At 37.1% G+C, this 27,792-nt stretch overlaps 1 long non-coding RNA gene across 1 annotated transcript; it reads right to left on the bottom strand.

Annotated features, from left to right (window-relative positions):
- Window positions 1-12,940: 12,940 nt before the first annotated feature.
- Window positions 12,941-16,617, bottom strand: LOC147524540 (uncharacterized). The gene is made up of 3 exons (XR_015197001.1): window positions 16,252-16,617; window positions 16,021-16,060; window positions 12,941-13,353 (listed from the first exon to the last, which is right to left on the bottom strand). It is a non-coding gene; the product is annotated as an uncharacterized LOC147524540 (long non-coding RNA).
- Between the last annotated feature and the right edge of the window lie 11,175 nt (window positions 16,618-27,792).

The raw sequence follows: 27,792 nt of genomic DNA, 5'->3' as shown, positions 1-27,792 counted from the left end.
CCTACATAAACAAACTTGGGGTCATCCACAGTTCCTAGGTTGACCTTTTCCTTCAGCTCGGTCTGAGCAGCCTCCTTAGTGGGCTAAGCAACCTCTGGGGTCTTGGTCTCTTGCGGTGTCTCCTTGAGCTGAAGGGGTGGGGCGACCTCTGGGGTTTAGACTTCTAGAGGGACGTTTTTGACCGAGGCCCCAGTGTTTTCCTTTGCGAGTTCGCTTCGGGGGGTCTTGATCAAGGTCTTGACCTCAGAGATGAAGTCCTCTGCCAGCTTGGTTTTGGCAATCTCTCCCTTATTTTTTAGTGAATCCCCAGTGGGCTTGTTAACTGAGAGGATTTGATTGCAATTGTGAGCATCGATCTAGTTGCTTCTAAGCTCCATCATGCCTCTGGGGCCAGGGAAACGTAACACCTGATAAAGTGTTGATGGAACTGCTTGCATCTTGTGGATCCAACGACATCCTAAAATAGCAGTATAGGACGAGTTGACATCCAGAACGTTGAAGCACGTGTTGATGCTGATTTTGTATTCACATGACCCAACTGAGACAGGTAGGATAATGTCACCAATTGGGTCAGCTCGAGATCCATTGAAGCCATAAAGGGGGGCTATTGGATCAATCATAACCGACTTGGGCAGGTTCATCTCCATGACAGTTTAGTAGAACAAAATATCGCATGAGCTGCCTGGGTCGATCAGAACGCGCTTTATTGTCCAGTCGTTGATTTTGACATGGACAACCAGAGTGTCGTTATGCAGGAGGCACACTTTGTTGAGGTCGGCTTCAGTGAAAGTGATATCTCCTGAGCTACGGCCAGTGGTGTGTGGGGCAGGAGCCGCTTGTGAGGAGAACTAGTAGATTTCTTATAAGGCGCCTAACCGTCTCCTTTTTTCCCTTATGGGCGTGGGAGTCTCCTTTTTGATCTCGTTCTTTGTTATGGATGAGTGCTGGTGACGATTATGACGAGATCGTCCACGGAAGGTGATCATGTTGATCTCGTTCTATTGTTATCTTTATGGCCTCCCTCAACGATGAGGTAGTGCTTGAGCCCGCGACATTCGTTAGTCTCATGACATTTTGCCCGATGCGGCTTTTCCTTTCGCTTTCCCCGTCTTCGGTCATTTTACCTCAGGTCGGTAATAAGCTGCTATTTTTATTTTCCCCAGTATGTAGCTCGGAGATCTTGTAAGCACCGCGAACTCTCTTTTGGTGTGGGTTCGGGTGCTGGTCTGTTGACCTTGTTGCCTGGGTTGCTTCTTAGAAGATGGGGCACTTTCTAAGATAGCAATGACCTCACATGCTGCCTTCAGTCTTTCTTTTTCGAGGCCTTCTGCAAGCTTGATATACTTCTCTACACGTGTGTACAGTTCGGCCAGTGTTTCAGGGGGTTCATTCATGAGTGACTTGGAAAGATCAGTGTTCTTCCTGATCGCGTTGGTGAAGGCCACTGTGGCGAACGACTCTTTGAGGTCGCTCTCCATAGACAGTAGCTCTGTCTTGAAACGTCCCAGGAAGGTGCAAATTGGTTCGTCACTTTTCTAAGACAATTGGAAAAGTGAATTGAGGTCGGCCGCCTTCGCCTATTGTGGGACGTCTTGGTGGCTTAACCGGGTCGATTAATTTTTCGAAGCTGTCAATTAAGTTCGGTCCCAGCGAGTAGAACCACCAATCGAGAGCTCCATCTTTTAAGTTTGCTGGAAACAAACGGCACTGCAGGTGGTCGAACTCCTACGCACTGTAGAGTGCAAGGCTCTGAATGTAGGAAGTTACGTGCTAACTCAGGGCACGTGTTGCCATCGTACATTGTGAACAGAGGCTGAATGAAATCTTAGGGGGAGGGTTTATTGAGTACCTCAGTTGTGAAGGGGGACGCTTGATACGTCTTCAACATCTTCTGAACGACCTGAGTGGTGTCTTTTTTCCCGTTGCTTTGTTCGATCCGCTAGGAGAGGCTGTTGATTTGTTGGTTGACCTCGTCAATTCCATCCTCAGTGGTGATTCCATTTGGGTTCAGGGATTCGACCTGGGTTTTTAGTGTTGTGTTCTCCTGCTGGAGCAAGGTGATGCTACCGTTCATGGCTTCCATCTGGGTGGCCATACTCTTTAGTTGATCCTGGAGGCTTTCCATGCTTCGTGGGCTTGAGATTTGTTTGACCGTTTTTGTGTTTGAAGGGTTGTGAACTCAAGAAATCTCCCCATAGACGACGCCAATGTAAATGTTACATTTGGTTAACCTTATAGATGTAGGCAATTTTCGGAGAGAAAGGTATTTGTAGGATTGAATTGACCGAGTTCGTTTGGATGAACTACCTACGTATCAAGTTCTCTCAGCTGGGGGGAGACTTAAATCAAGTCAGACGTAGTTCCTCCTCTTCTTTATATAGGCAAAAGTGACCGCGCCTCCTCCTCTCTCGCGTCAGGTCAAGTTCTGGACTTGATGACATTTAATGAACCATGAAGGTGTCCTGCAGTGGAGTAATGACAAGTGTAGTTGAAGCTCTGGTCTTGATGATGCCAGCTGAAGCATACGTTACTAGCCGTTGGGGTGCTGGCTAGAGTTAGTGTTCTAGAAGCTTGACGTTCTGGATGCGGGCGCTCTGGGAGAAAGACGTTCGGGGTGCTAATGAGGTTGCTTAATATGTATGAACTGGTCATTAGCGACCTGGACATGTAGATGAGTGTGATCGTCTTGGTGTGCTTGACAAGTAGGTAACATTTAATAGAATGAAAGTGTATATTACTCCCTCACACTAGGGATGGTACGACCCTGATTATATTGATTTTTTAATGCTTCAAATGTCACTTGTACGTTGATTGGTTTTCTTTTCATACGTGTTTAATCTCTGGGACAGATTGGTATGGCATATATATATAATAAGTTCATATATAATGTGAACAGACTAAGGGTGTCTCTTTTTGCCGAATTTCCGATTTTTTCGAAATCCGACCTGAAATTGGTCTGGCTCTGGGTGTAGTTTTCATGGGCCGATTTTCCGATTTTTCGATTTCCGAAAATTCCGAAAAAAATTGGATCGGATTTGGATATAATTCTAAAATCCGATCCGATCCGAAAATTCCAAAAATTCCGATATTATTGCCAATTTATTCCGAAAATATATACTTCTCTCACTATCCACTTGATTAGATCTCGACCATTCATTCATTTTCTAGTTTTTTACTTCCAAAAACAAAACAAAAATATAACCTAGCCGCTACTTCCCCACTTGAATTGGACCACTCTACTGTCATTACACCGTCTGCCATAACAACAATGATATGAAAAAAAATGTCATTGAGTCATACAATGACTTCCAGACCAATCCAAAAGCCAAATTCTAATAGATAGAATATTATGTAAAGCTACTTAGAGTCCAAGACCATAATCCATTATTTATGCAGACACTTCACGCTTCAATTTCCACACACGAAAAAAGATTGAAACATTACAAATACCCAGACCTCAACAGAATGCAATGTTTGTTATTGGTGGCTGCAGGTTCTTTTTCTCGTTTTTTCTTGGATCACTTGTTTGAATGAAAATAGATTTTCTCAGTAAACAAGTGCGTATTGTTGTTGGTACATTGGTGTTGTGGACATGGTTTTCTCTCCCTACAATGAACATTGGCGTATGATATTCCAAAAATAATTGAAAGTAAAGAGATCTTTGAAAATTTACCAAGTATTTCGAAATTTTCGAGTTATTCTGAAAGTTCCAAAATTAGAAATATATTTTGAATCCAAAAAAAAATTGGATCGGATTTGGCTAGCATATTAGGTTCCGAAAAAAATTTGGAAAAATTCCGAAAGAGATTAATCCGATCCCATCCGAAGTCACCCCTAGAACAGACCGAAAAATCACTTATTTTTCTTTCAATTTTTGTTAACTTTATAATACCTAGCTTTCACATATCGAAAAGGAGGTCAGGTGTCAATTTTTGTGAACCAGGGACGTACATGGAATCATGGATGTGCGGTTCCTATCTTTGGTTTTTCACAAGAAGATATGATACAGGTGGAAAAGATGCGACAGCTATGGGAGTGGAACACTTTGCTTTTCCTTTATTTTCTTTCAGTTGTCTAAGGCTGAGTCCAATGGTTTGAACCTCTAAAACACTAAACCACAATAGCACAGTATATGCGGTTAGTGGGATAGCGTTGTTCCATCCAATGGTTTTTCTTTTGTAGCCGCCACTCACACTGGCGTGTAGGAGAGATTTTTTTTTTTTTTGTAACTGCTGGAGAGAGAAAAAAAAAATTTGTAACCGCCATTCACACTGGCGTGTGGCTTGGAGAGAGAAAAAACAATTTTTGTAACCGCCATTTACACTAGCGTGTAGAGAATTTTTTTTTCTGGAAAGAGATTTTTTTTTTTGTAACCGCCATTCACAATGGCGTGTGGCTTGGAGAGAGAATTTTTTTTTTTAACCGCCATTCACAATGGCGTGTGGCTTGGAGAGAGAAAAAACAAACTTTTGTAACCGCCATTCACACTGGCGTGTGGCTCTTTGTTCTGTTGGCCACCACTCGTTTTGGCGTGCAGAGCATACGCTATATCGTTAAAATTGACTGTATACATAGCGAAATTTATACCGATAGCGTTAGCGGGTTAGCGATTTCACGTACTATTGGATCACAATTTACGTGATATTTAGTGTTTTGCGGCACCATTAGACTTAGCCTAAGGCAAAAAGAAACTTTCAAGTTTCAACATCTTTTTGTACCTTTTTCTGTTCAGGGAAGTCAACAAGCTGTTAAATGATTTGATTGTGTTATTCTGACACCAAAATATTGAATGTTGCACTGGACGTCCAATAAGTGACAATAATTCACACTGCCATGGTGCACTAGTGCAACATTATTCATGGTGCAGTACGTGAACATCCAAAGCCGCTGGGAATCAGGGAATTACCTAAATAGCAATGCAGCATGCCTTAATTAATCTCAATGGTAATGAGAAGTATATAGAAATCTGATGAGGAGTGGCTGTAACACATGTTATGGTTCTGCTCTTTTGCCAAGAGCCTCTCGATTATCTGGCGGGGTAATTAACATGCCTTGAAGGTGGCGAAGTCCTAGAGTCCTCATTTGAAACACTCGTGGAATGGAATCACCTTTGACAAAAATAACTGATTAACACTCTAAGTTATAATGAAAGAATGTGTCGTACATCGCCACATTTATCCAGACTGTGTTCAACAGCTAGGACCAACGAAACTGAAATTTTAAGGCTATCACTCTCAGACCAAGAACCTGCACAATCCAATTAATATTGTAATTATTTCTTCTTTGTTTAGTGGACATCTCAGTTATTACAGTATATCCTAATTAACATGGACATTTAAATTGGACCAATCTTTTTTCTATCATGAAATACTCTTGGATAAAATATTAAAATCAATTATTCAATGCTTTTAAGAAAGACTACTTAGTCATTTCAAAATTTATTATCATCTATACTCTTAAGATTATATAATAATTTAAGGATGTATGTATAAATTCAGGTCGGAAATCAACTATACGCCCCTATTCAATTGTTCGCGACTTATCCTTCATTAATTGCCAAATAATTACCTTTTATACCGAAATTAAATTCAAGAAATCAACCGTCTCTCTTCTCCTTCTCTTTTTCTTCTCTTCTAATCAGGTATTTACTTATGGCTTCTCTTCTCTCTCTTCGTCCTCTATTGATAAAAAAAAGATAAACTCTTTGTTGCCTTCTTTTTCTCTTGATTTCTTCCAGTTTTGAAGAAAGCAAAGCAAGTAGGAGAATACCTCGTGGGAAAAGAATTGAAAGCAGGAAAAGGAGTGAGAGCGCGAACGAGTGGTGTTCTAATATCACGTGTATCATCAAGGGCATTGATCAGAATGGTGAGTTTTTTTTCATTTGCAATAAAATTTAAATTTTGGAGTGCTTGGTCTGATTTCCTGATTTTAGTGGGTTGTATGTTGTTACTTTAAATGGGTTATGTTGTGAAAATGTTCATTTAGAGTTAACATGAACCCTCAAATCTCCCCTCAAATTTTTGAAAGTTGTCATGGCTCTATCGTTTGGAGGTAGTGGTCTGCGCTGGTAGCATTTACCAAAAAAAAATTCGTCTCCTCCTAAGATCAGCTTTAAAGCATGAATTCTCTATCCAAACAGTTCATTATGTGGTATATCATTTCATTACAAACTTATTGACATATATTTAATACTCACAAGTAACAAAGTCATACTCTTATGTGGTCTAACGAATTTCCTAGTGGATGTAATCTGATCTTCATATCTACTATTAGTATTATGATCGCTTGTGTTTTTGAGTTTCCCCATTTTGTTGTCATGGCTACTACACATACACGATTCGATTGGAGTGTTAACTGTTCTTGGAGGGAGACTTTCAATGGATAATCGTATGGGTGGTGTTAGTTCAGTGAAGATGTTTGATGAGAGGAATGGAGTTTTTCGACACAGTGGACAGTTTAATTAGATGCATGGCTGGTGGTTTGCACAATGTTAAACAATATCACAGTAGTAAAGACTCTTTCTTGAATCTACATCCCGAAGTCTCGATGCTTAGAGGAAGCGAGGTGAATGACAAGATATCGGTCCGAGAAAGGAGAGCTTCGGCATTGTCACGACAACTTAAAAAGACCCATCCAGTTCAACAGCTATATAACGGAGCCAAAATTAAAGTGGTTGGGCTTGGGGGTGGAGGTTCCAATGCTGTAAATAGAATGATTGAAAGTTCCATGAAGGACGTCGAGTTCTGGATAGTTAATACGGATGTTCAAGCCTTGAGGATGTCACCTGTATATTCAGAAAACCGATTGCAAATGGGGTCCGAGCTGACTAGTTATAGTAAAGCCAGATCAAGACTCATTGAGTAGCATTATTGTCAGGGATACAAATAGGGACTTCAGGCTGGTCTAATGGAAGGGTATAGGCATTAATACAATCTATACATCAGACTACAGTGCAAATTTAATTTGGGGGAAAAAAACACTGATATTGCGCGGGATTAGTAGTTGGACAGCCATTTGCATAATCGACTATGCTACGATTCAGTTTTGGCCATTTCCATAGGAAACCGATGCTAGCTAGTTGGAAAACCTGCCTACTCGAATTTATTAATAAAATATTAGTGGTTATTTTGTTCTTAACATGATAGGTGCAGTAACAGAATAAGCACTAGATTTTGGACCCGGGCATACGCCCGGGATCTATTAAATATTTTATGTGCTTAAAAGGCTTTACAAAATGTCACATACAAATTTTCGAATCAGAATATATTTTTATTGAAAATAAACCAAAATACGTTAATGAGCAGCGATTATGGTGCATAAGTACTTGGGAACTAAGGGATCAAATTGAGATAGTCTCTTCACTTTGTGGTTTAGGATATTAATCCATAATTTTCAAATATAATTATCTCAAACTTGATCTAGCTTGTATAATTGTTTTCTTAGATTTATGGTAATTTAGTGGCAAATTTTCGAATCAGAATAGATTTTTATTAAAAATAAATCGAAATACGTTAATGAGCAGCGATTTGGTGCATAAGTACTTGGAAACTAAGGGATTGAATTGAGATAGCCTCTTCACTTTGTAGTTTAGGATATTAATCTGTAATTTTCAAATAGAATTATCTTAAACTCGATCTAACTTGTATAATAACTTTCTTAGATTTATGGTGAGTTAGCGGCAAATTTTTGAATCAGGATATATTTTTATTGAAAATAAGCCGAAATACGTAAATGAGCAGCGATTATGGTGTATAAGTACTTGGAAACTAAGGGATCAAATTGAGATAGTATCTTCACTTTGTGGTTTAGGATATTAATCCGTAATTTTCAGATGGAATTATCTTAAACTCGATCTAGCTTGTATAATAGTTTTATTAGATTTATGGTGATTTAGCGGTAAATCATCACCGCTTGGCTTACGTACTAATGTGTACAAATCTCTAAAACAGATTGATTGTTTCCATATCCTCAAAGAATACACTACTCCCACTTGAAAAGATTTATCACATGAACGTGTCCTACGAACGGGTGTCGTTATATTAAATTATTCTAAAAAATATTAGCAACTATACATAGTTATGAGATATGAAAATTATATTAATTACTCATTTAAATTTCTTGCACCACTTTCTATAAAAAGGAAGCATCAAACCTTGATAAAATTCATCGATTTCTTTTTATTGTTAGGTTTAACAATAAAAGTTTTGTGAGAATATCCATTGTGGCGAAGATAATATTGAAACTACTTGAATAGCAAGACATTCCCAATCACAATAAAAGAATTAAGATAAACACTACTTAAAATGCAAAACTATATTTGTCGAGACATTTATTTCTCCTACATATAATATAAATATGTTTTAGGGTTATTAGTTCAATGCATTTGCATCAAGTTTTTTATTTTCCATTAATTATTCTTTGAGGTTAGTTTAATGTAATACGTTGCATCCAGTTTTCAATTTCTCATTAATTATTCTTTGAGCTTAATTCAATGCAGTTACATCAAGTTTCCGATTTCCCATTAATTATTATTTGACGTTAGTTCAGTGCAATTGCATCCACTTTATGATTTTCCGTTAGTTATTCATTAAAGTTAATTCAGTACAGTTGCATCCAGTTTTCAATATTTCGTTAATTAGTATTTGAGATTAGTTCATTGCATTTGCATCCAGGTTCTAATCTCATGTTAATTACTCTTTAAGGTTAGTTCAATACATCTGCATCCAGTTTTTGATTTCCTGTCAATTATTTTTCTAGGTTAGTTCGATAGTTTACAATTTCCATACAGTTTACATACATGTAAGAATCTGTTTTTATAAACTCACTTTCATTTTGGGTTCCTAATTACTCGTATTTATGCTTTGAGGTCAGTGCGATGCAGTTACATCCGACTTCCGATTTCCAGTTAACTATTTTTTGAGGTTATTTCAATGCATTTGCATCCAATTTCTGATTTCTCATTAGTTAATCTCTGATTTTAGTTTAATGCAGTTGCACTCAGTTTTTGGTTTTCCGTTAATTATTTTTTGAGGTTAGTTCAATGCAATTTCATCCAATTTCCGATTTTATGTTAATTGTTCTTTGAGGTTAGTTCAATGCATTTGCATCAAGTTTTCGATTTCCAATTAATTATTTTTTGAGGTTAGTTCAATGTAGTTACATCAAATTTATAATTTTCCGTTAATTATTCATTTAGGTTAGTTCAATGCAGTTTCATCCATTTTTCAATGTTTCGTTAATTAGTCTTTGAGATTAATTAGTTCATTGCATTTGGGTCCATTTTCCGATTTCCCATTAATAGCTCTTTAAGGTTAGTTTAATACATCTGCATCTAGTTTCTGATTATTTATGCTTTGAGGTTAGTTTAATGCAATTATATTTGGTTTCTGATTTCCCGTTAATTATTCTTTGAGATTATTTCAATACATTTGCATTTAGTTTCCGATTTCCCACCAATTATTCTATGAGGTTAGTTAAATGCAATTGCATTCGGTTTTTGATATCATGTTAATTATTTTTTGAGTTTAGTTCAATGCATTTGCATCCAGCTTTCGATTTCTCATTAATTATTATATGAGGTTTGTTTGATGTATTTGTATACCGTTTCCGATTTCCCGTTAGTTATCTGACGTTAGTTTAATACAATTGCATCCAGTTTCCGATTTTTAGTTAATTACTTTTTGAGTTTAGTTTATTGCATTTGTATAAAGTTTCCGATTTTCCGTTAATTACTCTTTGAGCTGAGTTATGTATTTGAATCTAGATTCCGATTTCATTTTAATTATCCAATATGGTGTGTAATACCAACTTCTACTGATCTATCTATAGTGCACAAACATGACATAAAAAGTAAATTATGCTTGATTTACTATGTGAGATCATCGAAGATTATCCAGTTCCCGATTTCCCATTAATTATTCTTTAAATTATGCATGACTCACTATGTGGAATCTTCAAAGATTATCTACGAACGGGTGTTGTTATATTAATTATTCTGAAAAAATATTTGCAAATATACATAACTATTATATATTAATATTATATTGATCACTCAACCAAATTTCTTATAACGTGAAAACATCACTCTCCATTAAAAAAAAAGAACACACTTTTGATAAACCTTTCAACTTCATTTTGTTGTTTATAATTAATAAAATAAGTTTGATTGAAGTTTTGTGAGATTGCCTAATAAGGTAAAATTCATATATATTGAAGCTACTTGAATAGCAAGGAGTTCTCAATCATACGGAAAGAGATAAGATAAACACCATTTTAAATGCAAAACTATATTTATTGAAACATTCCCACAACATATAACTCAACTATGTTTTGAGGTTAGTTCAATGCATTTGTATCAAGTTTATTTTTTGAGATTAGTTCAGTGCAGTTGCATCCGGTTTCCGAGTTCCCATTAATTATTTTTTAAGATTAGTTCCATGCATTTGTATCATATTTCCAATTTATAATTAATTTTTCTTTGAGGTTAGTTCAATGCAGTTGCATCCAGTTTCTAATTTTTCCGTTAATTTAATCTTTGAGGGTTAGCTCAATGTATTTGCATCAAGTTTCCGATTTTTCGACAATTTTTTTTTTTTATGTTAGTTTGATATATTTGCATCCAAGTTTTGATTTTCCTTTAATTATTATTTGAGGTTAGTTTAATGCAGTTGTATCCATATTCCAATTTTCTATTAATTACTTTTTAAGATTATTTTAATGCTTGCATTTGCATCCAATTTCTAATTTCCCGTTAAATATTATTTGAGGTTAGTTCGATGCATTTACATCCAGTTTTCGGTTCCCCATTAATTATTTTTTGACGTTAGTTTCATTCAGTATTATATATTTTTTAAAATATTTGTCATTATTGCTTTGTCGTTGTTTTTTTTTTTTTTTTTTTTTTTTTTTTTTTTTTATTATATATTTTTTGTGATGTTATTTTTTGTATAATTGTTTTTAACTATGTTTTGAGGCTATGTTAATGATATATTTGAAATAAGTCATTGCTTTATCATAGACACTAAAATTGTATGATTTGTAATAGGGAATTAGTTTCTACAAATCACATATTTTTTATCAATTTTTTTATTTGATTAAATATATAAGAATTGGAGCACTAAAAGTGTTTGATTCGTAATAGGAAATTACCTTTTACAAATCACCTACTTTTTAGTAATTTTTTTTATTTTATCAATTATATAAAAATTGTAAATACACTCAAACTCTCCAAATATAAGAATTAGAAATATACTCAAACTCTCCAAACTCCAAAGATGTTTTATGTATGTGGGATTATACACTATTAGAAAAGATTATCTTTCATATTATAGTGTCACATAGGAGAGAGCAAAAAACTAACTCTCATTTTAGAGTGCCACATAGGAGAGAAAAAATCCTCAATTAGAGGTCTCTGCTTTAGTATATAGATAATAGATGACAACACAGAAGCATGTAAGAACTAAGAAGAACTAAGAAGCCGCACTCTGAGCTTTGCCTAAGAAGCTAAAACACGACATTCACTGTGACATGCTAAATGCTATTTGGGTCCCATGTTATATTTTCCTTGTGAATTCCTTACAAACGGGAGATATTTAGTTTCATTCCCTTTCTAAACTCAAAACGATTTCGTTAACCGTTTATACAAATAAAAGAATCTAGGAGATGTAAAGAAATATTTTATAGTGTAGGCTGTTCAATGATAATGTTAAATGTGTAAAATGGTTTTCCTTAAGGATAAGTTGGTTACAAATCATTTTTGTAATATTGAATTTTACAGTTTTGTTGTATGCATTTAATACGAAAAAGTTGTTATAAAGATCTCCCGTCTCCGCATGATCTTTCATTTTGTTATTATTCACATTTACCAGTTGGTTTTATCACAATTTGAATGCATGGACAGTAACAAATAGAAATCTTTCCAAGTAAAAACCAAGACCAAAATGGATAGGAAAACTTGTGTCATCATATAGAGGCACGTACTTGAAAGCTTAAGAATCCCATTAGTTGTTGATGTTAAGAACAAAATGGTTATTAAGAGGGTAACCAAGTTTTATGAGTAAATTTCATCCAATATATGTTGATCAGTATATCTGTATATATGTGGCTACGGCAGGGATCGGGTCGGATATGGCTATATCCGAATCCGAATAGTTTTATAATATCTGAATCCGAATCCGAATCCGATTATATTCGAAATTTAATATTCGAACCCGACCGAATCCGACTAACCCGATCAGATAACAGTAAAAATTTTTAAAAAGCCCAAAAATTATATTCTAACCCGAACCCGAACCCAAATCTGACAGACCCGAACCCAAACTAGACCCAAATAAATAAACGGATATAAAAACCGACCCAAACCCAAACTATTCAGGTTTGGGTCGGGTTAGATTCGGGTCAAATCCAACCCGATTCCCTGCCCTATATGTGGCTTTCTTTGCATCTACAGCCCAATAGCAATATGAAATGAAAGAGAAGAGTAAAACAAAACAGAGAAGAGTAAAACAGAATAGAGAAGAGAGCAATATAAAACAGGGTAGATGGGCTTGATATTTAGAACACAATTCATGCTCAACCACGTGTGTTTGTTAACTAGCAAACTTATAGTGGGAAAATATAAGATTTGCCAGTGTTTTCTCACTATAAATTTGCCATACAAATCTATAGTGGGAAAATTTTAATTTGCCAGTGTTTGTTTGTAAAAATTTATAATGGGAAAATATAAGATTTGTCATTTTTGTCAGTATTTGTTTATATTATTTTTCTCCAATGGCAAATGATATTTGAATTTTTTGGAGATATTTTTTTTTGTTTTCAAACTCAATGAAGTATAACAAAAAATTAAATAAAATACAAATAAAATAAAATTAAAATACAATACAATACAACTTAACTTTAATAGTATCCATAGGATGTCTTCTCAAACAACCATAAAATAAAGTGGAAGTGCAATGAGCCATAACAACTATTGTTATCCAAACACATATAAAATGTCATTGTGTCTTGGAAAAATTCTATTTTTGTACTTTCCCATACTCGGATTCCGTGATATTGTTTGATCCCAAATATCATTGTTAGCTATGTTCTTCTGTTCTTCAGAACTCTATTTAAACCCCTCTTGCATAATTACATTAGCAATATTACGTGCTACCCATCGTAAAGTCTTCATTCGTAGAGTTACATGACTAATAATCAAGTCGATACCAAATGTAAATATGTTTTGGAGTGTTTCCCTTGCACGCTCTTTTGATATTAGAAGAAATCCATTCTCATTCTTATGACCTAGAAGTAGCTCACTATGAAATGTATCGATAAGAACACTGTCCATCGCATTTGTCCATTTGCATCCCATATCTAATTAATAAACATACAAGTCGAGTTAATATACATAAAACAATTCCTAGTTAAGAAAGTGCAGCAAGATAATTAATAAAACAAAGATAATTGATACTCGATACACCATAAAATTCTCTGTATAAATTATGATCGTCTATTTAATTACATTTGAATGCCAAATATGGATTCAGACAACACACACACTAAATCAGCACACACCACAACAACACCTATCATACTCTGTTGTACTTAGTGACAACAATAAACACCTAAACAGAGTAACCACCACCAAAATATATGGTCTATTTTCCTTCAACACTCCACAGACTTAGCAAGCAGTCCTTACATACTCTTCTAGGTTTTGTATCAATCTATCAAAGTGACTCATCAACCATAATTTACGCTATATAGAATGTGCATTTACAGACTTTTAATTTGTTGATATTGGGACGAAATCATCACCGCGTGTATTAGCTACTGCACACCTTAGACTACGTAATTATTGTTTTTCACGAGCAATGAGACATAAAAGTGAGTCACCACAGCAGGTGGGGAAGTACTTTGAAGTGTGTGTAAACTTTATAGCGTTGGAAATTGACTATGTATTTCAAGGATCACGTTTATTAAGATCGAAAGTACTTTTCTTAAGCGTACTACACACTTTAAAGCAGTGCTTAACATTGTCACAAAATACGGTACGAGTTTAAAATGGTGTATTTGAAAAAAACTTAGTTCGTGTTTTAAACGGAACGTCTCGGGAAAAAAACGGAAAAAAGCGTAAAAAAACGTGGGGCATAAAAAACGGATTTAAAACGGTAAAACGGGTTTAAAACGTATAATACGTACAATACGTAAAAGAAACGGTAAAAACCGATGATAAAGAATATAATAGATAAAGAATTTGATTTTTTTATAAGAGTGGAAAAAAAGAATTGACACATAAAATAAAATAAAAAATAATACAAATGAAAAAAAATTCAAATACATGAAAGTATCAAATTATCATTACTCATCTAAATACTAGAAGTTTTAGATTCAATACCAAAACACAACTCTAAATAAGATACTACTAATTACCAACCATAATGACATAATCAAGTTCTAAAATAAGTTAATAACTTTAAAATTTATAATTAATTATTAATAGTCCAAAACAAAATAAAACTGTCTCAATAAGTCAATCTAACGCCCACTCTTCAAAAAGGTAAACTTCAAAACCCCTTTTTCTTCTTCGTGTTTTCTTTTAGATTAAAAAAAAAAAAAAAAAAAAAAAAAAAAAGTTTTTAACGGGAGATTTTCAAAATCTCGGGGTTTAAATGTTTTTTAAGTTTAAAACGCGTTTAAAACGTTTAAAACGGGGGTTTTTTTTTTAAACCTGGATTTTAAACTAGAACCAGACGCCTTGCCAATATCTCGGGTTTTAAACGCGTTTTTTTCAAAAAAACGCCGAACTTGATGACAATGGTGCTTAGTGCACACCCACCACCAAGTCCAACCGTACTAATGTGAAAATGCATTTTTGTCTAGGTTTATGAGGGTTTGTGTCATGGTCAAGTTAATATGCATCTTTGTATTATTATACAGGAGAGTTTTGAACTCTTGATATAGTTCCTTATCTGTCAATCTGATTTTTAATATATATTCAGGTGAGGAAGCAGTCTTATATTGAACTATCAAGATTCAAAAAAATATGGAAAAAAGCAGTGGAGGAGGACGAATGTTAGGTCGATCGATATCAACAACCAGCAAAGCAAAGTAGCAGTTAACTTGTACATATATAACTTTTGTCAACTTCCACAGGGTGTGAGTTGTTGCGATACTCATACACATGATTTCAGAAGGGATAGAGACATAGGCTACCTCAATTTGGGGGGGCTACGCCCTATCACCTGAGTTTGTGATATTTAATTTTTGTAGGCCATCCTTTCTTGAAAGATGTATTATAATGCTTGTAATTATAACATTCCATTCTTTGAGTCTTGTATTGTATTTTTTTTAGAGTGTCTGTTAAAACAGTACTAAAATGATTATAGAATGATTGAGGGTATTTAACATGGCTCTGTCCCACATCAAAGCATAATATAAAATATTCTGATATATTGCGATATTTATCGATATCTATCTAGATTTAAGAGAAAGATATATAAATATCTCGATATATTTAGAGATATATACGACTGTAAATATCGGCAATATTTCAATGATATTTTCGATATTTGTAATATTTGGAGATATTTGGTGATATTTTGTATATATAACAACTTTATTTAATATTTATTATTATATTTCAAATAAATATAAATAATGTATCATGATATATTAAGAAATATCCACAATATTTACGATATTTGTCGATATTTTAGATATATCTACGATATTTACATGTGAAACAATGTCAAATATCTTCAAAGAGAGAGAGATATCCACGATACATATCTATAAATCAGAGATCGATAAATACCCATATCCTGATATTTTGTACTATGCATCAAAGTACCACTAATCATTGGTTTAACAGTCGTGAACCACTATAATAAAAAAGGCCTTAACAACAACCCATTCGAGATTCTATCACTTTGTATTAGTTCTCAATCTCTCAAATATTAGTGGGGGCTTTAAAATCAAAACCAAAATGAAAGCAAATTAAATTAAAACCCAAAAAACAAAATTAAAACCAAAACTTACCTGACAGCGCGCGGCGAGAGCTGGAGAACGAATATTAAATCTGAGAAAGATATAAACAAAAAAAAATAGTGAAAAAATGTGAGACAGAGAGATTGAGAGAAAGAGAGACCTAGAGTTTGAGAGAGAAAGAGAGATTGAGAGAAAAAGAGAAGAGAGATAAGAGAGAAAGAGAGATTGAGAGAAAGAGAGAAGAGAGATAAAAGATGAGAGATGAGAGATGAGGGAGAATACCTGAGAAGAGAGCGAGTTGATGAGAGGCGGCAGTGAGAAAGAGAGAAGAGAGATCGAGAAGGAGAGTTGTTTCTATTTTCTGTAACATAGTGGGAAAATACGGGGTGACTAATTCAACTTTGGGGAAATGTGTTTTCTATTTTCCCATTTCTAGTGGAAAAATTTTATTTGCCAGCTAATTCTAAATAGTATTTGCTAGTGCCCTTAAATACATCCAAACACTGGTATAATGCTGCAATATCCCTATACCTATTTATTGCCTTGTATGACCTAACCATCAATAACTATACATTTAGTTAATTTTGTAAATCTTTTTTCTTTTCTAACAAATTGTACCTGAATTGAAGTTTAGAGTCCATCCTAAGTCCCAGCACAAACCAAAGGATAAAAGGAATTTCCAAACTGGCTATGGAATTGAAAATCCCATGCAAAGATTAAGTACCACATACAGGATGAAAAGATTTGGTTGGATGCTAAGCTTGTTTTTTTTTAATTTTATATAATAGCACGATTATGTTATTACTGAAGATGCTCTCAGAAAATCTTCATTTGGAGAAATATCAAACGAAATGTAAAACCTGTCTAGATGTAGTCATTAATCTTATAAATTGAAAGAAGTGGCCTGGCTTGTTCAAGTGCTTGGAGCTTTTCCACTGAAGCACACAAGTCCTATCATGGATCGTTAGTGCTTACACCTCATCTACACGCAACATTCTGACCTGTATCAACCATGCATGAATCTTACATCTAGATCAGAACTCTGCAATCAAGAATTCTTCGGTCATACGAAATATATATCTGTTGTTTGCAAACTGGAAAGTGTTTATCTACCAAAAAAAACTGGAAAGTGTTTTGGCATTTTGTGTTGCGGAGCGCGTAACGATAGGTTCAGAACCCATCGCACTGAATATTCTTTTCTATTTGAACACTTCCTCAACCTTAAAGAAAGAAAGAATCTTGTTTTCGTTGGTACAATTTCAAATACGTCCCAATTATTTTTCCCTGTGAAAAATCAGTAAAGTATCCGGTTCGTACAAGCATCCCGTCTTCCTTTGCCAGTTGACAGTCGTTCCACTTCAAGCTGGACTTCATTAGCACCAACCCTAACGGGCTCCAGCAAATTATTACAAGCCTCCTCGGCCATGTTTTCAATGGTCCAAGACATATGCCCGACCCGTACCAGATTACACTAACCATCAATGAATAAGCAGAGCTACCCACTGATCTCCACCAGATTACACACGTGTCCAGCACAAGCGGAGCTACCAACTGATCTCCACCACATACTCCTTTAGGTCGCTTCAGTGCGCCCCGCACCTCCAAATCGCTTCATAGTAACTCGAACCACTAATACAACGATCTCCAGAAAATCTACAGTTGCTTAGATCATAACAAATAGTAACGTATACCACAGTTGTTGTTGAGAATACTTTAATCCTACATCTTTAACATGCTAATCTATTATTGATCAAAAGAGAATTAAAAGAAAAATACCTTCTTAGTCGGAATTGGAGATTGACAATAAATAAAAGCTTTCCAAAGCTGAATCCAATGAACTTAGTCTTCAGCCTTCCAGTAGTATTCACCACACAACACACCACAAAATATTTTTGTTTTTATCTTTTTTTTAGTTGTACTTTTCTTGGAAAGACTAATGATCTCTTTTACCAAAAAGTCATTCTCTTCTCTACACTATATGATAGCCGGGTCTGTAGGAGGCACATTTCTCAACCGAACAGTGTATTTTTAATCTCTCTATTTTAAGATTTTAGAACCACCTCTCTTAATTATTCTAATCAGCTCCCTCTTTTTTAAATAATTTATAAAAAAACTCTTTCATTTTACTGAAATTAGAATTAGCTTCATATTATTTAAAATAATTTAAAAAACCTCTTTTACGATACTTAATTATATTCAACCCCTCCTAATGCTTTTATATTGTTTTTTAGATTAGAACTAGAATTCATAAAATCATACTACCCGAGAGATGTTAGAGCGAGCAACAGGTTTAAAGACTTAAAACAACACCGATGTGTAGCATGGTTCGCATACTTATATATAGAGAAAATTTAAGAATACGTAAGTGTGTGTAATGGGATCCATTTAGGATTCCAAGTCTTATCTCAAAGAGGACAAGTCCTTGTCATACAAGTACTTGTATCTTGATATACTAAAACATTTTTAATATATATCTCTTTAATATGGAAAGTGCCCATTAACAAATCCATATTTACACTAAGGCCCCTGGAACTTTCAAGAAAGTCATTTCCTACCATTATTTATATCTAAGTCCCTCCACCTCACTTGTATTCACAATTAGACTATTGGGAATATGTTTTTCACGGTCATACCCATGTCTAAATAATCCAATATGACATTTAACATTAATTGAGCATTAAGAAACTATTTCTTATACCGGCCGGGCTTGAGCTCAATTAGTTATGACACAATTACCTAATACATAACTCCGTAGAGTGGTGGATCCTTTATTAGAATTCGTGATTCAAGACATCTTACATTCATTACCCAAAACGTCAAGTCAAGTCTATGAATAGACATTACTTTTTAACGTCTCAAAATAATAAATTTGAGACACAGTGAATTCTCACAATTCCTCAAGTTTAGAGATTAATTGGTAGATTGAGATTTGCACACTAACCTTAATAGCGAATTTATAATGTGTTCTCACTTTGATCCCCTTAGTGTCAGTCATGTGACTACACCAATATACAAACTTAGAGTCATACTCAAATGATAGAGATATTATCATCCTATCATATATCAGTTATGTATATTACAGTCGTATAAGTGAAGTGTCCGACTTCACCCCTAACTATGAACATTCTAGGTAAATACATACAATCAAATCTCCCGTACATGACCCTTTATATGCTTGATTGTTCTAATTCTATTACCTATGGAACTTATGGTTTTATCTTATGATAATAGTTCACCCATGTGCATAATAATAAGATTTGTGTATTTAATCATCATGTATAAATAATAAATGTTCATTGGCTTTGTAAATGCCAAATATCCCAACAGCTGTCACCATCAAGACCGGAGCGCCAGATGCGCACTCCATTACTCTACCACTACTCGTCATCATGGCTCATTAAATAACCTCAAGTCCAGAACTTGACCTGACGTGGGATAGGAGGAAGTGCGGGCAACTTGCCTATATAAAGAGAAGAGGAACTACGTTTGACTTGATTCAAGTTGCACCCAAGAACTTGATACATAGGCAACTCGCATCTATCGCGAACTCAGTCAAATCCACATTCCCATCCACACTCAAGACTTGTAAAGCACACACCAAATCGAACCTTTACATTGGCGCCATCTGTGGCTCGATTTCTTGAGAAAACAACAAATTTTCAAATCTAAACACCACAAGCCCACGAAACATGGAAAGCCTACAGAAGCAAGCAAAGAACCTGGTCAGTCAGCTGGGGTCAATGAATAACAGTATCAACCTCTTGCTATAGGAGAACCTGACGCTGAAAAACCAGGTTGTAGTCCAGAGCCTGAACGGTATCACTGCTGAGGACGGTATCAACGAAGTGAACCAGCAAATCAACGAACTCTCCCCAACTAATTGATCAGACTACTATTAAATGCCACACCACTCAAATCGTCCAAAAGATGTTAAAGACGTACCGAGCTTCCCCGTTCACAACTGAGGTACTCAGTAAACCCTCTCCTAAAGACTTCATCCAGCTAAGGTTAGCGTTATACGATGGTAGCATGTGTCTCGGTCAGCACGTAGTTCACTACATCTAAAGTCTCGCACTTTATAGCACTTAGGAGTGGGACCATCTGTAATGTTACCTGTTCCCCGCCAATCTAAAAGATGGTGCACTGAATTGGTTCTATACACTAGAACCAAATTCGATAGAAAGTTTCGAAAAGCTTACTAACCAATTCGCTGGACAGTACGTTCACAATCGATGCAAAATGGCCGACCTCGATTCACTCTTCCAACTGTCTCAGAAGAGTGACGAATCAATCCACTCCTTCTTAGGACGATTAAAGACAGAGTTACTGTCCATAGAAAGCGGCCTCAAAGAATCCTTCTCCACCTTGTCATTTATCAACGCTATCCAGAAGCACACCTGGTTATCCAGGTCGCTAATGAAAGAGCGTCCTAAAAAATTGGAAAATTTGTACACCCGCGTGGACAACTACATCAAGCTGCAGGAAGGGCTGGAGCATGAAGGCAAAAAGAAAGAGGTCACGACAATCATAGATGCTGCCCCATCTTCCAATAAGCGACCCAGACAGCAAGGACAGAAGTCTGGCACCAGAATGCACACCAAGCGAGAGTTCGTTGTGCTCACTCGATCTCCCTGTTACATATTGGAAAAGATTAGGAAAGCTTCCTACTTCAAACCTGAGGTGAATCCACCAAACGACACCCCAGGCAAACCATAATGCGCTTTTCATAAAACGAAGTGTTATAAGACCAACGATTGCTGGGGGTTGAAGCATTATCTCCAGGACCTCGTTGAAGCTGGGCATCTCAAACACTACGACACTAATATCGCTGATGGCGACCTTCGCCATAAATTGATGGCTCACAGAGAGCGGAGTTGATGCCCAACTCGTATCGACAACCATCAAGGTCGCTCTCAGGCTCACGGCCGTTCTATAGAGCGATCTCAACATGAATGCCGCTAACACTTTTCCAATAGAGACAACAATCGAACCATCAACATGATCACCTTCCGGGCCTACTCTTTCACGTCCTCCAGGGAGAAAAGGAAACTAGTTGGTGCTTTCCAAGAGGTTTACTAATTATCCTCACAAGAAACCCCCATCCCACATATAAATAGCCGCAGCTCAGAAGACATAACCTTCACTGAGGCCGACCTCAACATGGTATGCCTCCCGCATAACGAAGCCCTGGTTGTCCATGTCAAAATTAGTGACTGGACAGTCAAACACGTCCTGATAGATCCAGGCAGCTCGTGTGACATCTTGTTCTACCAAACCCTCAGGGAGATGAACCTGCCTAAGTCGGTTATGATAGATCCAATAGCCCCCCTCTATGGCTTCAATAGATCTCGAGCTGACCCGATTGGGGACATCATTCTTCTTGTCTCAGTCGAGTCGCGGGAAGAGAAAGTCAGCATCAACATGCGTTTTAGCGTCCTGGATGTCAACTCATCCTACATTACCATCTTGGGGCAACGTTGGATCCACAAGATGCAAGTAGTGTCATCGACGCTCTATCAGGTATTACGCTTCCTTGGCCCCAAAGGCATGATGGAGCTTCGAAGCAACCAACTCGATGCTCACAACTGTAATAACATCTTCTCAGTAGACAAACCCACTGGGGCTTCACTCAAAAACAAGGGCGAGATTGCCAAAACTAAGCTGGAAAAAAACTTCATTGCTAAAATCAAAACCTTCGCTAAGGCCCATGTAACGACCTCGCAAAGGAGAATGCTGGGGGCTCAGTCAAGGGAATCACCTCAAAAACTATGACCCCAGAGGTTTCCCAACCGACTCAGGACAAGGAAACATCATAAGAGACCAAGACCCCAGAGGTTGCTTAACACACTAGTATGGTTACTCAGCCCAAACTCAAGGAGAAGGTCAACTTAGGAACTGAGGAAGACCTTAAGTTTGTTTATGTAGGAGCTAACCTTGATCCAACTCTCAATGCACAACTTGTAAGTTTTTTATCCTTGAATAAAGATATTTTTGCTTGGTTATACATCGATGTCCCTGGAATTGATCCTAGTATTGTATGTCACAAATTAAATGTCAACCCAAATGCACAACCAGTTTGCCAACGACCTAGAAAACTATCTCTTAAGTTCCAAAAAGCAGTTAATGATGAGATCGAGAATCTAAAAATAGTTGGCTTCATTAAGAAGGTGGAATACCTTGACTGGATTGTTAACATTGTAGCAGTTCCAAAAAAGAACAACAGAGTTTGCCTCTATGTAGACTTCACCAATCTAAATCAAGAAACTCCTAAAGATAGTTTCCCCTTGCCAAGAATTGACCGACTTGTCAACCAGACCTGTGGCCACAAACTCCTCTCGTTCATGGATGCCTACAATGGCTACAACCAAATCCCATTGGTAGAGGAAGACCAAGAAAAAACCTCATTCATAACAGAACAAGGCATTTACTGACAGAACAAGGCATTTACTGTTACAACGTCCTCCCGTTCGGGCTGAAAAATGCTGGAGCAATCTACCAACGGTTAGTCACAGAGATGTTCCAGGACATGTTAGGTGACACCATGGAAGTCTACATAGATGACATGGTTATCAAAAGTAAGAAAGCAGTAGATCATCTAGATCACCTGGATCAGGCGTTCTCCCGACTACGCCGAACTCAAATGAAATTGAACCCTGAGAAATGCCTCTTTGGAGCATCATCTGGAAAATTCCTAGGGCATTAGGTCTCCTAATGAGGGATCGAAGCTAACCCATATCAGATTCGAGCACTCTTGGACATGCCCAACCAAAGAGAAAGAAACAGATACAAAAGCTATCAGGAATAGTGGAAGCTCTAAACCGTTTTATATCGAGAGCATCAGAAAAATGTAGGACCAAATGGGAGGCATTAGGAGAAGGCCTTCAAATGACCATGGGGACCATATGCTGGGCGATTGGGTGTGAAATAACATAAGTTGTTTAAATGATACATTACTCCCTCATTTTGCCGCTTTTAGTTAAAAAACAAGCTTGGTGAAATAAACTTATCATCTTAATCTTCATACTTCCTTCCTTTTCAGGTAAAATCCTCTATTGTTAAACAGTGTGAGTTCTGGAAAGTTGAAGTTTCTTCCTCTATTTTTGAGTAAAATCCTCCACTGATTACAGTGTGAGTTCTAAAAAGCTTGGATCATTAGGCATTGCTTCTCTGTCATCTCAATTCTCAGGTTCCATATCTTTTCAGGTAAAATCCCACATTGAATCACAATGTGAGTTCTGAAAGGGTTTCCAATTATGGACCTTTATGAGTTCGAGAATCCAAAAAAAACTATGAACAAGACACAGCCACAAAACAAGCAATCCATTCTCAACGAGAATTGTGCTGAAGCTCCACAAACAGGCACTGTGAGAGTTTCATATGTGGAGGCAACAAAACAACAACTTTGGCAACAAGTGGAATTTCAGGAACTTCCCATTTCAGAAAAAATGGGAGAATATCTAGCAATCACTATTCCAGACTAAGTTTGTGAAAATGGTCTGCTTTACTGCAAACACTGTTTGGTGGGAAGAATTGATTGACAAAAAGTTTCACTAGATAGAGTTAGAGCAATTGCCTCACAACTCTGGAAACCAATAGGTGAATGGCTCATCACTCCGATTGGTAAAGGTTTCCTCCCAAATGCAGATGATCTCAACAGAGTTTGGGCAAAAGGATCATAAGACTTTGACAAAATGCCTATGAGAATTAGCCAATGGACTACAAACTTCAATCCTGACAGCCAAAGGCAATCTCATGGCTTGGTTTGGATTAGACTACCTGGTCTTGGCCAGGAATATTGGGAACCTGATCGAGCACTGATGTCCATTGTTTGGGGAGCGGGGTACCTTATGCAAATTGATAAAATAAACTCTCAACAGAGAGTATGGATACTATGCCAATATTTTAGTGGATGTGGACCTCTCTAAACCGATTCCTGATCAAATATATGTCAGGACAAAAAATATTAATTTCGGCAAACAATGGAGGTGGGAAAACTTCTAAAAATGTGCACACATTGTAAAATTGTGGGGCATTTAGTAAGGGAATGCCAGAAGCTCAGAAATGATATGCAGCCTAACAAAAACAAGGGAAACAAGGACAAGGAGGTTGTAGTGGATGCCACTCCCCCCTTGGAACCTATGGGTGAAAAAAGATATAGAAGACATGGAAGAAAAAGGAACACAGGGGAGTCCAGTAAACAAGGGGAGTCCATATGGAGGGCGAAAAACACTGAAAAGCCCAAAGAAGTGTAGATTCAGAATAGGTTTGGAGGGATAGAAGTGGATGAGATTCACACTATTGAGGATTAGGAACATCATGTGGCAGACCATGAGGACAATGATCACAATATTGCAGAGAAATCACAAGAGAATACCAAAGGGAAGAAAGTGGATCAGGCACAAAAGCTAGGATCAGAACAGAACACAAGCCCAACTTCTTTTCCAGTAGGTGCGCACACAGTTGTGAATCCAGTGGTGAGTTCGGTGACTAATAAGACCGATGTAATGCATGTGAATTCAGTAGTGGAACACGATCTAAATCATCAAGCTCCATACGAGGTAGCTGGTACAGCAACGACTGAGCCTGAGGCTTCCTTGGATCAGTCCCTTGCACGAATAGTGAATTCCAAAAATCCGACTGATACAATTAATGTGGATATGGTTACAGACGCAACGACACCGTTAATCTATCCAGTAGCGGGGATTCCGATCTCTCTAGTTTCAAATGAGCTTACACCTAACATAGTGCCTAACTTCAGATCCTTTAATGAAGAGGCTGTGGGTTTATAGGTCTTGAATGCTACAGTTGGCGAGAATTTCACTTCACCAGTGGCACATGGGCCTTCTTCAGTGGCATATATGCCCTCTTACAACATTGTGTCTAGCTTCATCCCTACAAATGAAGAGATTGTTGGAGCTCAGGCCACAAATAGTAGAGTTCCTGACTCCTATTCCTTATCGACAACAAGAGCAGAGTCCTCATTCTCCACTTTAGGTGCGGCCAATCGAATCAATGTAGTGAACGAAACCAACTATCTCTCAAGAGTAGTTAATTGGGCAGACTTGGCTAATGAGGAGGACATATCGAATGATGGTGATGAACCATGGCAGACGATAGCCAAGAAAAACAATAAGCCACAATGGATGTTGCAGGAGCACACTTCTCCATCCACAAGGGCAAGGAAACCTTCAACACAGAAGAAATGAATGCTCTCTTCTAGAACGTTCGCGGCATGAGAAGAACCTCCCCGAATAATTACTTAGAAGAAATAATTCAGAAGTATAAGCCTGACCTCATTGGATTGGCTGAACCACTTATTGCTCCCACAGTGACTCCAAAGGTCCTTTTACAATATGGCTACAGTATAGATTTTGCTCATAACCATACGCCGCTTCATACATGCAATATCTGGGTTTTTTGGAAGAATGAGTTAATGGTGAATGTGGTTGCTTCTTCTAACCAGCACATCACTGTGGTTAATAATATGCAAACTATCTCTTTTATCCATGCCAAATGTTTTTACATCCAAAGAAGAACCCTTTGGGAAGAGCTTGGTGATATTGGTGCTCTAAACTGTTCTTGGATGGCCATTGGGGACTTTAATATTGTTGCTACAAGTACGGAGAAGAAAGGAGGTCGACATCCGAACCAGAGAGCTAGGAATGAGTTCGTGGACTTCATTAATAACAACTCACTCCATGACACCACCATCCTAGGCCTCGGTACTCTTGGTGTAATAGGCGGATAGGGAATAAGAGGATTTTGGAGAAGCTAGACAGAGCTTTGGTTAATAACAGCTGGCTTTTAGAGAATCAAAACTGGAGATGCAAAATTCTGCAAAGGAAGTTTTCTGATCATTCGCCGGTCATCGGATGGTGCAACAAAAACCTTAGACCTTCGAATGTTCCTTTCATATTCACGAACATATGGCTGGAACATACCCAATTCATGGACGTGGTGAGAAAGAGTTGGAATGAGCCTATTGTTGATGGCCCTATTCGACTAGTGATGCGCAAACTTAAGAGATTTAATATCGCTCTGAAGGCATGGCACAAGATAACTTATTGGGGAACCAAAGACAAACTCAAGCAAGCAAATCTATTGCTTAAAGAGATTCAGAAACAACAAGAATAGGAGTCTCTGGATTTTTAGATACATCTTCGGGAACTTGAAACGGAGAAACTAATTGATAATTTAATGGACTGAAGCCACCATGTGGAAACAAAGATCATGCATCAAAGAGGAGATTGAGGGAAACAGAAATTCTACCTATTTCCAAGCTAAAGCAAAAATTCGCCAAGCCAAAGCATTCATTGAGGAATTAAGAACAGCTGAGGGCACCATTCTACAAGACCAAAAGTCCATCAAGGACTTCCTGATTTAATCTTATGAAGAAAAGTTTAAAGCAAGACCTATAGAGCACAATCAGGAGCTTATGGACCATATCCCACATAAGGTCACAGACTCCCAAAATGAACATCTTATTACAATCCCTGATTAGACAGAGATCACGACAACAGTTATGAGCATGGATCCCAACAGCTCTCCGGGGCCCGACGGATTCTAGGGCATGTTCTTTCACAAATGTTGGAGCATTGTTATAACTGATGTGTGTCGAGCTATCTGCTCATTCTTCTCAAATCATATCATCCCTCAAGGTATTAACTCAAATTTTTTAGTTTTGATTCCTAAGTGCAAAAATGCTGTGGAAATTGGTCAGTTTAGGCCTCTTTGCCTGAGTAACTTCATTTTCAAGATTGTTACAAATTTTTTTGCTAACCGGCTAACTTCCATTGCCATGAGAATTATTTGTTGTGAGCAAAATGGTTTCTTGAAGTGAAGAACAGGTAGCACTACCATTGCCATGACATCAGAACTCATCAATGACATGCATATCAAAAGAAGGGGTGGAAATGCAGTCATCAAACTGAATATCTCTCAAGCATTTGATTCACTTAGCAGGGAATTCCTCTTTATGGTTCTCAATAGATTCAGATTCAGCGTAAAATTCTGCGACATGATTAAGAATGTTCTCAGCAGCGCAAAAATCTCTATAATGATAAATGGAGGACCTTTTGGTTTCTTTGGCAAAGGGAGAGGACTCCGACAAGGAGATCCCTTGTCTCCTATTCTTTTTGCTGCTGAGGACATGCTTAGTAGATCCATAATAAGACTACATTTCTCAGGCAGAATCACCTCTATGGCTTTTGCATGGAAATGTCTATCACCCTCTCATCTCCTTTCTGCGGATGATATCATTTTATTTGCAAATGGAAGCTTAAAAGGCCTAGCACACTTAAGGAACACATTGGATTCTTACCAAAGGCCGGCTGGTCAGTTTATTAACAAAGGTAAAAACAAGTTGCTTCTCGGTAGCATGACTGCCACCAAGCGAAGAAAGGTGGAAGCCTTGTTTGATATGAAAGAAGGACACCTTCCTAAAAACTATTTGGGTGTTCCTTTTTTCAAGGGTAGAGTCTCTCCGGCCAACATCCAAAATCTGGTGGACAAGATAAAAAAGAGAGCAAGTGGATGGGCTGGAAGGCTACTCCCTTTTCAGGGTCGAGTTGTCTTAGCACAATCTATTTTGAATAGCATCCCCGTGTACAACATGGGAATCTACAAGTGGCCTCAGAAAAGCATCAAAGAAGGAGAAGAAGCTATCATAAATTTCATATGGTCAGGTAACCCCATAGTGAGGAAGTCCATTACTCTCAAATGGGCAAAAGTCTGCAAACCAAAGACAGGCTAGGCATCAGGTCTCTCAAGGAGTTGAATCTGTCACTCCTCATGAAACTAGCTTGACAACTTCTAACCATGGAT

Source organism: Coptis chinensis, chromosome 1, assembly GCF_015680905.1.
Source record: "Coptis chinensis isolate HL-2020 chromosome 1, ASM1568090v1, whole genome shotgun sequence".
In the NCBI taxonomy this organism is placed as follows: Eukaryota; Viridiplantae; Streptophyta; class Magnoliopsida; order Ranunculales; family Ranunculaceae; genus Coptis; species Coptis chinensis.
The sequence above is the reverse complement of the archived record's forward strand: the minus strand, read 5'-3'. Positions and strand labels throughout refer to the sequence as shown.